At 41.3% G+C, this 12,171-nt stretch overlaps 1 long non-coding RNA gene across 1 annotated transcript in view; it reads right to left on the bottom strand.

Annotated features, from left to right (window-relative positions):
- Positions 1-12,171, bottom strand: part of LOC140650015 (uncharacterized) — a 67,555-nt gene that overhangs the window by 30,718 nt on the left and 24,666 nt on the right. The window contains exons 4-5 of the long non-coding RNA XR_012041823.1: positions 10,345-10,455; positions 3,301-3,365 (exon numbers count right to left, since the gene is read on the bottom strand). This is a non-coding gene — a long non-coding RNA (uncharacterized lncRNA). The remainder of the gene's footprint in view (positions 1-3,300; positions 3,366-10,344; positions 10,456-12,171) is intronic.

Below are 12,171 nucleotides of genomic sequence, written 5' to 3' on the forward strand. Positions count from 1 at the left end.
TTAGAATGGTAAAACATCAGACGGAAATATCTATGTCTATCAGCTCAAATCGTATCATTGTAGAAGAGTTACAACTACGTCTTCAGTGAGATTCTATAACTACAGCTAATTCAATGACATAATCTGATTGCTTATATGAGTTGGAGTTTACCAAGTCACTAAAATCTTTTAATGTTTTAAAACATTTAACAGGGTCAGAAGCAAAAAGCATTTGAGAAAAAAACATTTCCGAATTTTTACAGAAATATCACTTAAAACGGGGATGTATTATTGCCCTGTTTTGAGCTTCCCACTTGATTTTCATTTTAGAATTTCATCCTGAATTCCCCTGTTTTATTTCTAGCTGTTCTGTGGGAAATCCCAATTCAGCCCTGCCACACACCAGCCCTGTCTATGTCCTACCCTGGATGTGCTTCCACTGCAGGAGGGCCCATTGCTTCAGACTGATTTACAGAAGTCATAATGTGACCTGCTGCAGGATCACTGTTTATTTGACTTGAGGCTTCAAATAGATGCCTTCTGTCTTTGACAGGGGGAAAAACATAGCACAGTGGACACAAGTCCCCATAACAGCAGACATATGCCAGCATTAGGTGCACTGTCATTTCTGGGTAAAGTCATTACCTCAGAAAAATCTCTCTCCCTCCTCTTACAAGATTAAGAAATACTTTAGTGAAGCAGTAGTTTAGAAAAGGAAATGTTCTTATGTTACTGCTGGGAGAGGAGGCACAAAATCTTGCACTCTCTCTTCTACAGCCGCACACCATGTCAACAGAAGGAACAAATGATGCCATGAAATTGCCTGAAAGCTGCAGTCTCCCATGAAACAATTCAAGATGGGTTCACTTCTAATTTTTTTTCTGTAAAGAAATAAGAAAAATGACTACTGTTTCCTCAGTAGAGAAACACAAATGACCATTTCCACCTTTTTTTTTAATAGAGAAATAAGAAATCTCACTTCTTTTGTGCTCAGCTGAGAAATGATTGGGAAATTCTGTGGTTTAAACACCCAGCACCTACAGAGGGAGGAAGGAAGGTCTCACAAGAAACTGGAGTCAACTCAGCCTACTTTGCCAACTGGAGAGAAGAATATTTGCATCAAGATCCAGGAGCTGGCATTTGCATGTCTCCAAGTAATACTTGACAGGAAAGAGCAATTTGTCATGTAAGGTGATTGCTCACCACAGCTCCCAGAAAGATAAAAGGTTGCCCGTTACTTCCACACACCTTCACTCTACTACTGCCACCTTGAAAAGGCTCAGTAGGCCAGTTGTCTTAGACACCAAAGTGTGGGAAGTGGTTTCAGGCAGGGAATCCATTTTCACAGAGATATCTGTATTAGCACTGAGTTAAACTTCTGAGGGACAGACCTTCAGAGGCACAGCCGTCTCCAGCATTTCCTCCACTCAGTGTCCTGGCTGTTGCAAATCCTCTTCACAAAGCACAAACTCTCCCACATTCAAAGCACAGGGAATTCAGCAAGGTAAACTGCATCTTTGGAGCCAGGCACCCAACTTTTGAGCTCAACCATCGTCACTTTGCTGAAGTCCCGTTCTGGATCTGGCCCATTATACTCATCTATATGCAAAAGCATTTAATAACATTTCTCCATCAGAACAGTAATGTACTCTTTCCCTTTAAAATGTAGGCAACAGAAGTTTTTAATATTTCAAGAATGAGAACAACACACATAACTGCTTGAAAGAAATGGAATAATATTCTTGACATAACCCTCTGAGCCACCCAAGGCATTCACTATGTCTAATTTGGAGTCAGGGTTAGTGCTTTACGAAGTTTATTTTGCACTTGAATATGTGTTATTTCATCAGCATTCTCTTCTACACTCCTTTTTTCTCCCTTTGCCCAAATGTCAGTGACTACATACAGTGGAAGCCGTGAAGAATCAAAGCCCTTTATCCTGCAGAAGCATTTGTAGCAAATGAGACTAAAATGTGTGGAAAGGTCCAGGGGAGCTTAAGGATTTCTTGACATGAGGGTCTAACAACCAGTTTCGTTTTGTTTGGTTTTTTTTTTTTATTTTGTGTAACTGAATTGCAGCCCAACATATTGTAATTTGAACCTTTCAGGGGAGGAGGCTGACCCTTTCCTGGGAATGACATTGAAACAATTCATGTCTTGAGACTTTTTAAGACACTTAAACAAGAATTGCATGTATCAAAGGTCACCCTTCTTGTGGAATCGCCTATCAGAGAGCTTGCACATAACCACCTCTGCTTCAGAAGGACAGTGTACATCTATTCAGTGGTACCAGCCCACAAGGTTGAACTTATGTCAACATAAATCCTACTCAGTCAAGAGGACTCCACATCCTCACCCACAGCTCAGGGGGAACGAGTCTCAAATATTCGAATCAGGTTCCCATGAAAATATAGCAATAAACCACATCTTCATGAACGCGCTACTAGGTCTGCGGTATTTATGTAGCTTGTATGTCATTTTGTTTGTATAGAAATGGGGATCTTTTTTAAAATAGGTGATAATAACTCATAAAAACAGTGTTAGGGCACTGGAGATGCAGTTCTGGAAACATTTTGTGTTTGCAGCTTACTCGGTTCAGTCTCTATTAAATGTTAAGCTCTTTTTAAATCCTTTTGACTTCATGTCTCCATGCAGTTCTCACAGGCTGCATATCTCTGGGGCTGAATCAACACATTTTGCTCAGAGAACTTTCCTGTAAGATTTTGACACAGATGAGAGAGAAGCAATTGCGTCCTGTAGTTTATGTAGACACTCTTAAATTTGCCAGGCACAGTAGTCAGCAGTGGGCAAGGGAAAGATCCCACGTTGTCTAAACTTGGAGGAAATGTATGTCTATTCAACATCCAAATCCACATCTGAGCTCTACTGAATGTGTCTCAGGTGGACAAATAAGGACTGTTTTCTTGTTACTTGGGTTTTTAAAAAACAGTAAAAACGTTGCAGAAGATGTGTTCTTTATCAGACTACAAAGGGCAATATGAATATTTTAATCTCCAATAACCCAATAGTTCTTCAAGCTCCTCCTGGCCTACTGGCTAAAATTATGATTTAAGAGAAGTTACACGCAAAATGAATTTGTTTCAGTGTATCTTGTAGAATAAAACTCAGCTTGCTATGTGTAGTTTAAGTAACATAGGTCCAGATTTCACTTTGGGATTTACACTGGTGGACACTGATACAGTCCTGACAAAATTCCTAGAAACAGTCATTAAGAGATAGAAGTTGCAGTGGTATTCAAAGACCTTTGTTTCCTTCTCACCTGCAAATGCAGAGCTGAATAACACAGACCCAAACACTGACCTTAACAGGTTAAGAAAGGAGCATCTGACCTGGCCCATCTTCCTGGTGATGACTGCTGCCAGTGTCTGTAAAGCCACAAGGAGAGAATAAAGATGTTGTGATACTGCTGCAGTCCCTGTTAACCAACCCTCAGGTATAGCAACCTGCATCAAAAGCCATGAGTTCATCCTAGCAGCAGCAAAGGCTCTGGATAGCACCATGTTTTGGTTTTTTTGGCATATTTTGAATTGGAACTGTTAAAACTCTCCCCGTTCTCCTAAGTAGCAAAGTATTAGAGACGCAGGATATCCTTGTGATGCACATAAAAAGTGACACAGCTAAGAAAAGCACTGTTAAAATGAGAATAATAGGTATCCTGGAATGTAATGGTGAGATGCCCTAACTCAGTGACCATATACCCACTGCAATGAGAGAAATACCCTCAGCTGGCAAGCACGCCCATGCTGATCACCACGGCTGCAGTCTTATAAGGAGAATGCAAAATACCAACATTCAGTTGTGCTGCTGGGGCATTTTTACTCTCTGTAACGGTATGACTGGGGCAATTAATTTGTTTAAAATATTGAAAAGTAGTATAAAAATTACCAGGCTTTTCTTACTTTAAAGAGGGATTTTTGTTGCTCTGGCTTGCAGCACTGAATTAGCAGAGAATACGAATAAAAGTTACGTAGGAATATATGCAGTATATTTTGGCCCTGGAAAAGGCAACAGAAAATCATAAAAAATTCTATCCATAACTGAGAGGGTTTTGCTCTGTTTCTTGTGGAAACTATTTTGCAGCTGCTGACCATTTGTCTGAATTAACAACAGACCTTTATTTCTTCTTGGTCTGACAGATTGTGTATGCTGGACTGCTCCATAGGATTTTTCCTATGCATCGTGGCAGTGCATGTGCACATTAAATTTTTTGAGGGGGAGGGGAAAAACCAGTCAGATATCATTTGTTGATTACTGTATTTGGGGACTTTCGAAGATTTCCAGTGTTACAGAACATTTGTAAAGCAGCTCCACTGACTGCAAATTTTATTTTGCATTTAACTGCTCCATGAACATCCCAAGGAAACAACTGGCAGCCTGTGGAGTGTCAGATTAAATGACTGGTATTTAAGCTTTAAAAATGGTCATTAGACTTTCCCATTAGCCTTTTCTATTAGTTCAGCTGCACCAGGCCTAGCAGCATAGGGAATCCTGGGGTAGGCATGTTGCCATAGTACCATATTTAGCAACATACTAATTAAATCTGCTGAAAGTAAGAGATTCCAATAATTCATACAGTGCCGAGAGTGAAAGGTGGAGCAGGCCTCCCAGTATTGGTAAACGTTGTTCAGAAGAAGTGGACATTTTTACGTGTATGTGGTGTAGATAAAGAATTTGTCACACCACCACCCTGAGTCATCCCCAGGATATATTAGTGGCAGGCTCTTTATCTGTACTGGACAAAACAAAAAACTGTATTCAGTATTGAATCTATGTGCTGAAGTAAAACAACCAGTCCATTTCACGCATCTCACAATGGCACAGATAACTACAGTGCACAAGTGCAGTCATAATCCACCAAAGCTCTAACTTCTATAAAATAGCACAAACAATTCTTCACAGCCTTTGCTCAGATCTACATTGCGGTGTTTCTTCACTTGCAGAGACTTCTTGTCTCCTTGATCTTCCTACCCTCCCCGTTCTTTTACACGCATCCTTTGGCAGAGCTGTTAGAAACCGTTGTTAGCAAACAAAGTTGTACACTGCATGTTTTACTGTGCCTTTTTGAATAGCCCAGCCTGGATCCCAGACTGTGTCCCACACCATTCTGTCCAGCACAAAAAAATGTCAAGGCAGTGGAGATTTGACCTTAGTCTTCTGGCCCTGAATGAGGAGTAGGACATTAAACCATCACTCATGACAAATTACTTGGTTCACTTCTGTTGTCAGAGGATGACTTCTGCTTATGCTTGTTCAGAGCTGGAAAAAAGCATCTACGTCTTCTCCAAATGATACACACTAGGTTTTGGCTGGGTTAAAAAGCAGTGCCTCACCCGGCCAGAGGATGAGGAATGCAGAACAAGTTCACATCCACTTGCAGAAGGCCTCATGGCTACTGCCTCAGTCTGGTTTACATTTACTGACTTCATTTTTCTCTTTCTTTCATCCCCTCCTCATTTATGCTGGTCTCTAGTATCCTTTTCTCATGCTGATCCTTTCCCATTTCACATATATTGTAGCTGGTCAAGATACCAAAAGTCCTATTAGTGACAATTTATTTAGTACATTAAACAGTTGTCTTGTGCTTTTTGCCGTAAAACTAAGTGACCTTGTAAAACATCTAAGGGTTCTCACTCACATGTGGTAGGGGATTAAAGTCAGATGGTTGAAAGATGCATGATGCTCTGTCATCTGTCTCATCCTTTCTTGGAAGGGTGCTGCCCTCACAGGGATAGTTGAGCAGCTCTTGGAGCAGACCTGGAGCTGCTGTAGTGTTTACAGGCAGTTTACTAAAGCAAGCTAATTTCAAGACCTGATTAATGAGTCATTCAGAGAACTCTGCTATGGGGAGCAACCTCCAACATACAAGCTGGGCAGATGAGGTCCCTGCTTCAGCCATCCCATTTATAGTCCACCATGATGTGTAAGCTAAAATCCTCAGTTCAGTACTATGGAAAAGATGTAGCTAAAATCCTTGGTTAAATACTATGGAAAAGATGTAACCCAGCATTTAGCCACAGGTGCAGGTAAAAAGCAGCAAAATAACAGCTCTATGAGTGTTTTATGATACTGCATGGGTAGTACCAACAATGTCATGAGGAGAGCATACACATTGCAAATTAAGGGGGTGATGGTATTTCCAGGTTGTAAATCACATGTCTTACATAAAAGCATGCAAGAACGCTATGTCGGTGTGGAAGATTTAATTACACAAACAAATAACTAGAAGGAGACAGGACATAGAGAGCCACATCCTGCCCATATGGGAAAGCATGCTGGAGCCCAGAAGAGAGGTGTGGTTGCCTCATGCCAGTTTCATGAACTGTTCTGCTGGGGTAGCAAAATGTTTCAAAGCAGGAAATTCAGAGCCAATCTCAGAGGTTTCAGCAGGCAACTGCAGAGCATGCTCCACGGAGCTATTTCCCTCTTCTTCTTTGATGAAAAGTGAGCAGCATGTGCCCCCGGCTGAGACATATTGCTGGCAGTAGCATATGCATTTGATAACAGCAGCTTTACCATTCAAGTAGGGAGAAAGGGTTTCTTCCAATCCAGAAAAATCATCACAATTTTTGTTTCCCTGTTGGGATGAACACAGAACTTTTCTAGATCTTTAGAGGGGTGGGGAAGGATGAGAAGGAAAGAAAAAGAAATCTTCTCCTCTCCTGAAATAGGCAAAAGTTAATAGTTAGGACACTCACCTGGAATCCTACCTTAGTTGTCAAGGCCCCCAGTACATATGGCACTTAAATCCTAGGTGAGAGTTAGCCTATCAATCAATCAATATAAGGAAAGCAGGTATCCTGTGGGACCTGTTGCATTGTGTACACCCCATAAGAGACAGGTCAAAAGACTTAGCTTGGTGATCAAAGCACAGGCCAGGGGGGATGTGAGAGAAGCAAGATTTTATGTGTAAAGGTCTCAAAAAGAGACATATAAAAAAAGTAGAAAAGCATGGCAGCATGGTCCTTTCTAGCTCCCTCCCATTACGTTTTGTCTCCTTCCCCCAGGACAGAGTCTGGCACAGTGACTCTGACCGTCTGACAGTATGTTCTGCAGGAATACAGCTAATTACTTAGACATGAGAAGCCTCATTTTTGAGGCTGAGCAGGGAACACTTCTGGGTCCACGTGCATTAATATTGCTGCACGTATTTCTGCAAGACAGGAAGCTGAGGTGGCTGAGCTCGTCACATTCCTGAGTACCAAAAATTTCTGAGCAGAATCCCAGCAGGCCTGCAAGGCCATCTCCTTCTTTTAGACTGAAAGAGTTGTCAAAGCAAACCAGTCCCTGTGCTACCAGTGACTCCAACAACCTATCAGTAAACTAAATGACAAAACCAAGACATGACTTTAAGGCTGCAAACACTGCTTCAGAAGCCTGTGCCAGGGAGCCAGATGTTGCAGGAAAAACATCTGGGATTTTTGATCGCCTTTAAGAATGAGTAGGAGGAGAATTGTGATGTGGTATGAAAAATAGCCTGCTGCATAGTTTTTGGATTAATGACAAAATTATCTCCTTTAAAATACTGCAAAATGTAAGAATTTAAACTCATATAGGATGGCTTAGCAGTAAAAAAAAATATACATTGTACAGAAGTATGGAAAACCCTGAAAAGTTTCCAAATATGACATACCTCAAACATAGAACCTGAAAAAGTTTCATAAGGATATTTAAAGAAGAAAATTTTCCTTTCTATCCATAAGCAAAGAACATGCTTTCATAGGGAGGAATGGGGGGAGGGAGTAAGGGAAAATGGGGACAATTCAAATGAAGCAGCCCATTGCAGTTAGAAGCAAACTTTAATGTGTACACTGGGTCTCCCCTTGCTGCTGGTCCTGAAGGTGTAAATCAGGAGTAGGCCTGGCCAGGGGGCATTTCTGCTGCTCTAAAATATTTTTTTTAGATCCCCAAAACGCCCTATTATATGTACAGCAGGACAAAACAGAGACCTCTGAAGAGAAGGGCAATAAAAATTTCCTCTCCGTCCTTCCATGAAAGCATGTGTACTGCAGGGAAAGGCAGCAAAAACCGAACCGACATTTTCTGTGGTCCTCCCACCACCCTGGGCTGTTCTGGGGGAAGGGCTTTGCCCCAGTGACAGCTAGAAACCCCAGCCTGTCCAAAACAAGTACCAGGGATCAGATTTAGAAGAATGCCGTGCCTTGTGATTTAAGTTAGGGGGAGCTGCACTTTGAACATGGAAAGTTTTGTATAGTGTAAGGTACCGTCAAAAATGAGTTCCTCAGGAACTCCATTTGGACACCAAAAATCAATGGATACTTTTAGGTTAATTTTTCTGTGCTTTAGAAAAAATAAACCATCCAATGCCACAAGCCTGTGCTGAAAAAACAGTCTCACAGAGCAGTGAGGGAAGCCCAGATGGAAATCAGTAATTCTGCCTTTAAAGGAGGGTTACAAAGCATGCAGCCACACACAGAACAGCGAGCCGAAAACAAGCCACGGGCTGCCTGCCTGCGCCGTGAGCGCTGCCCATCCTGCTCCAGGAGTGCCAAAGAAGCCCTTCGGAAAAAAACAGAGCATTTAAGCCATTAATTACTCTGCAATAATGTTTGCATGTAAGGGAACTGGCTCCAGTAACAAAGCAGTCACAGTGGTAGCACGACCTGGCTTTTAAATTTTAATAATATTCTTTCAGCGTGGCCTGTTTTGTCATCCACATGTTCTGTACGCTAACTTCAAAGAATTACACGGAGTAGAAAATAGTAGCTCCAAGTAACCTTTTCAACTGTGGGAAAAACTTCTTCCTTCAAGAAATGAAGTATAGCACATTCTGCCTTTCTAAACAGTTTTTACTTCTTCTACCTACTTGGTGCAGTTAATGTTCAGTAAAGTATGTGTTATCCACCACACTCAAACGGGAAACATCTTTTTAATAATAAGAATCACATTTCTTTAGCAATGAGTATCTACTGTATTTTTCTAGTATTCTGGGATTCTGGGAGCAGGTCTCCTTGCCATAGCCAAATTCCTTTCTCGTCTACAAAACTTTTTCACAGAAATTTAAATAAATACTTTTTCTCACTTAATCGTGTTGTCCAGTCTTCGGTTACAGTATCTGCCCCAGGTATTGCTCTGTCTAGCATTTGTCTGATGGGAACACACTCCCTTTCAAGATTTTGAAACACATTTTGGTATCTAAAGATGCAGACAGGAATCCAGGCAGATTTGATATGTCCTACTACATTTGTACATACTATTTCCACTCATAACAATTATGTGTCATCTTCAGGCAAGACAGAAAGTGCTTTATAACTATACATCAGAACTTTGCTGCTTTTTTCACACCAGCAATACCTTAATTAATTTTGGAAACCCTGCAATGTACTTCTCTTCATCTTGGACATCTAAATACTTAAGTCTGACTCCAAGTGACTCTTCTGACTGTGTAAGATTGAGGCTGATCTTGCTCAATATTTTCACTTAGCATGGAAAATAGAAGGATGATGATGAAATTTGATAGTAACACACAAAGTTAGGGACAACCTCAAAACAGAATAGGATTAAGAGATCAAGCAGAAATAACTAGATGATTTTGAGAACTACAGTAATAAAACAGGGCACATATAAAAGGCACTAAGTGCAAGACCATGGATTTAGGAGCAAGTAACAGAACTGTGCTGTAAATTGGGAGATTAACTTCTGAAAATGTTAAAAGAGGGGGAGAACCTGGAAATACTCACTAAACACAAGGCTCCCCAAGAACTGCCAGTGGCCCAGCTATGAACAAGACAATTATGAATCCCATTACATATACCTGAAGTCAGAAAAATACTCATGCCAGTGTATAGGTGGTCTACTGGCATGTTATGCACAGCTCAGGTCATATTTGCTCAAGGGAAGGGCATGATGGTGAGAACTGGTTGCAGAGAAGACTTCCAGGACAGTCAGAAGACTAGGAAGCCCATATTCTGAGATAAGCCCAGAAAGGTTTGGCTTGCTTAGTCCAGTGAAGGAAGGCTGAAAGTGATGATGGCTGATCTCTATAAATATAGCCAAGGGAAAAGATAAATTATTATGCAATTTAAACACCCGTGTTGTCACAAAAGCAAGTGGATAAGCAGTGTCCAACAACAAATTTGAACAGAAAGTTAGGTTCTAACCACAAGCAGTCAGAGCTGCTTAAATAGCCTTCCAAATAGGGTATCAGATGCAAAAATCCTAACAATTTTTAAATTGAATTTGAATGGTTTCTGGAAAGAATCATATGGTGTACTTTGTGATTCCTTGCAACTGCAGAAGACCACACTCGCTAGGTGGACCTTTGGTGAAGCTTCTTTCATGATATATTTCAGTTGCTGAAAAAATAAACAAAAGCCAGACCCTTACCTGTGATCAGTGTAATTCTGTTAATTCCACTAAATCTGTGCCAGTTTATGACCGCTGAGCATCTAGCCTTTTCTGTGGATTGTCTCCATCTGTATTTTAACAGCAGATATACTGGTAAAAGAAACAATTGCTGTTAGTTAAAATAATTTTGTAAAACCTGCCTGTTACAATATAGTTGGGTTAAACTCATTTTAGTAGCTTAAAGCAGAGCAAGCTTTAGCAGACCATTTAGAATACTGTTTTATTCCATCCAGAAAGATGGGGTTAGCTGGTGTGTTAACACAAAGCAACTACATCCTACCTGAAAGAAAAGAAAAAGAAAAAAAAAGATGCTACATTTAGTTGCTTACATAGTGCAGACAGGACCTAACTGTCTCCTCAGATAGTGTCTGTGCTCAAAGAGTAGAAATCTAGACGACAAACTCCTAGTTAATAAAATTCAATGTCACAAAAATTTATTCCTCGAGCAGCCGCTGTCCAGCCCTCACTGGAACACGGATGCTGGCAGCATCGTGCCTTCCCAGCGGGTCTGATGCAGCATTGCGTGCACCTCCACCTGCTCACATTGTATGAATCGGCTGTTAGTCAGCTGTCCAGCTTGCAACAAGTGAGGTGTGAGAGCTCCTTCTGAGCTCATTAGTATTTACTTGTGGAAATACAGATGTAGCGACAGTAGAAGACATGAAGCAAACCCAAAGTAAACTCTCCTGTTTACCATGGGTACAGCTTGAGCAGCTGCTAGATAAGGATTACTCCTCCCTTTATACCTAACTGGAAGAAGTGTATTTGTATTTTCACATACAGTTGCATTGCACAGGGTGAGCAGACATCATCACTCATCAACAGCTGAAAAAGGGAGGGTATGTCCCAACCTTACAGCCAGGCACAGACTCCTGTCCCTTTCCTTGTGCTGGCTTTGGTGCCCACTGGTCCTTTCTGGGAGTTGACCTAATTGTGCTGAAAACTAACCTATCAAAAATATATAGTTTGATATGGCAGGAACTAAGAAAGGCAGAAAGAAAAATGATGAGGGTAGGAGGAAGAGTAAGAAGCATGACTCACATTTCAGCAGGAGTGAGCAAAATGCTACAGACCTTGGCTGAAGGTAGAACCGTGGCCTTCAAAAGACTGCCTGCACCTTGGCTCATGAGCAGGTGTCAAAGGTCCTAGTGAGTTTTGCCATTCTGACAACGGTTATTTAGGAAAGTCCCAAAACAGTTAGTCACAAAAAAAAGCCACTTGATAATAACATGCTTGGTGACCAATCATTTGCAGCAGCTTAGATCCAAAACAGATCTGTTAAAAAAATGGTCTGTCTAGATTCAGGTCACCATTTTCAAAGGTTTTGACACTAATACTACGCCTTTGATCCAAGGGTCTAGCTATTTGTAGGTGTTTCCAGGTGGGAAGACAAACTGTTGATGAACTGGGGTTTTCTTTGATGCAACCTTGTTTAGAAGAAATTCACAATGCTTCGTTTCCCTCAGCATGGAAAATCTGCCAGATCAGAACATGATGGCACTGTATCCCCACGCTTTTAGCCAGAGCCTTACCCAAAGTGCTCATATTTGCCCCGCTCCCCCTCACCTTAGCTGTCTCCCATGCCTTGCTGCCTCTTGCTTCTCCAGACGAGCTGTTATTCCCACAGACACACCCCAGCAAAGACTCCCCAGAGCCTCCCCCAGTCATTTGAACTTCTAAGCAGCTTTTCATCTCCCTTCATTTGGAACAGAAAATATGGGCTTAACTGACTCTTGGAGCTCCTTTAAGGGAACAACAAGGATTAAATCTCCTGATACTTCAGGACAGATTTCTGAAAACAGCAGT

This window comes from Ciconia boyciana, chromosome 3 (assembly GCF_034638445.1).
Source record: "Ciconia boyciana chromosome 3, ASM3463844v1, whole genome shotgun sequence".
In the NCBI taxonomy this organism is placed as follows: domain Eukaryota; kingdom Metazoa; phylum Chordata; class Aves; order Ciconiiformes; family Ciconiidae; genus Ciconia; species Ciconia boyciana.